Here is a 2500-nt window from a genome sequence, read left to right as displayed (position 1 = left end):
CAAACCAAAAAAAAATAGTTATATTAATGTTTCAATTCAAAATACCATTAAACAGTTTAAGCAATTAAACTAACCCTTCCAAAGCTCTGTGTATCTACACAGCTTTATAGCAAAGGCATCTTGCCTCTCTGGTAAAGCACGTGGAGGATCTACCCGAACAGATAACTGGGTTTGGGTAGGATATTGTTAATCCTACAATGTCCTGCGAATGGCGTATTCCCTTGCGGTTCGTGTTTGAGGTGTCTATGACTTGTTGCTGGTTTGCTGTTGACTGTAGGCACGTGAGAACGTTTCTGTGAGTGCACGCTTGTGGGTGAATGAATATTTAAAAGCAAAATATTTATATACATTTTTGTAAGGGTCTCTTTAAAAATGAGTAAAATTATCTTTAATATTGTAACATTCATTAAGAAATTTGACATTTTAAGGGTGCAATAAATATTCAAATTATATTTTTAAGTGAAAGAAAAACACTAGATAAACTTTTTATACTAAACAGGTTTTTAACAAACATTATAAGCGTTTATGGAATGAAAGGGCAACATAGTTCTTTGGAAATGAATATTTTAGACGTGTAATGTCAGATGAATTCCTGAAGAATTGGTAATAGTTTAAAGCTATAATGATTTGGTTTTATAGTGCTACTTTCATATGAAATCTTTATGTTTTTTTTTTTTTTACTACAAATACTAATCTTATAGTAACATTTTTCATGGTTGTATGAATTAGGAAATTGGAAACTTGAATTCAATAAAATTACTTCTACAAGAAATGTTAAAGAATTCCCTTTGCTTACACATACACCGAATATTCTGGCCTATTCTTTACAGATTTTCCTCTGTCCTCATACACAAGACAACACTGAGATTACTAAACAATTCTTCTTCACCCAAAAGGGGTTAACTACTGCATTGTAATGGTTCATTGGCTACTTTCCTCATGGTAAGGGTAGAAGAGACTCGTTAGCTATGGTAAGCAGCTCTTCTAGGAGAAGGACACTCCAAAATCAAACCATTGTTCTCTAGTCTTGGGTAGTGCCATAACCTCTGTACCATGGTCTTTCACTGTCTTGGGTTAGAGTTCTCTTGCTTGAGGGTACACTCGGGCACACTATTCTATCTAGTTTTTCTTCCTCTTGTTTTGTTAAAGTTTTTATAGGTTGTATATGAAATATTTATTTTAATGTTGTTACTCTTCTTAGAATATTTTATATTTCCTTGTTTCCTTTCCTCACTGGGCTATTTTCCCTGTTGGGGCCCCTGGGCTTATAGCATCATGATTTTCCAAGTAAGGTTGTAGCTTAGCAATTAATAATAATAATAATAACAATAATAATAACAATAATAATAGTAATAATAATAATGATAATAATAAAACGAAAATTTAATTGTTGCAAAGATTGATTGTTATAAATTATGATTAATTCAATGTAAAACGTGCCCTTTTTTTAAACCATGTAAAATCAAATGAATTTATGATATAGTAAAACGCAAACGTTATGAAGTGTAAGATATAAACCCTAGGTCCCTCAATGCAATGTCTCATTCAAATCCATCACCAAGCCCCTGATTACGAGTACTTGATTTAGAAAGTCGCATTCTAACCCATTCTTAATGGAGAAACCGTAAATCTTGTGTAATTCTAACATAAGTAATATTGACATTTGAAAACTTCTGGATAGGTTGCAATTGAAAATTTTCAATAAAAATCTTGAAAGGTATTGTAATGATTACAGTTGAAATAAAATCCATTGGTATCTCTGTAATGAATAATCTATTTCATGAGGTTCCTGTATTATAAAGATAAGAAGTAAAGCTAAAGCCTCTCTCTCTCTCTCTCTCTCTCTCTCTCTCTCTCTCTCTCTCTCTCTCTCTCTCTCTCTCTCTCTCTCTCTCTCTCTCTCCCCAGTGTATGAAAAGAGTACTCCTCTATGATGGGGCAAAACAGTGAAATGATTCTTTAGAAACGGGGCACTTTAATCCAAGGAAATCTTTTGGGGTTTTCCTAAATGGCTGGGGATCCTCTTTTGGAAGAAATTGAAAAAAGGAAAACCTTGGTTTCATGTCCATATTTTTGCGGACTCTTTCAAAATATTCGACTCATCTCTATCTTTATTTCTATTTTTTATTCTTTTGACTTGGTTTCATTAGATTTGTGATCTGAATATTTAATTTGCAAAGTAGTTGAGAACCCATAAGAATTTTTTTTAAAAGCTGCAAATTTTGGGATAATTTTGCCTGTACTAACGTTATGTTTTGGGACCATTATCTTTTGTTACATATAATCATTGATATGAAAATTTTTAGTAGGAAAGTGATAACATGTTTTAAAAGACTGTAAAGAATTATGTGAAATTTTCACATGAGCCCCAAAATTTTATTTTCGGTATCAGGTTCTTTTTAGAAAAATGAACATTTGTGAACACCATCGCAATATATATATATATATATATATATATATATATATATATATATATATATATATATATATATATATATAT

This window comes from Palaemon carinicauda, chromosome 35, assembly GCF_036898095.1.
Source record: "Palaemon carinicauda isolate YSFRI2023 chromosome 35, ASM3689809v2, whole genome shotgun sequence".
Taxonomy (NCBI): Eukaryota; Metazoa; Arthropoda; class Malacostraca; order Decapoda; family Palaemonidae; genus Palaemon; species Palaemon carinicauda.
This window is presented reverse-complemented; position numbering follows the sequence as displayed.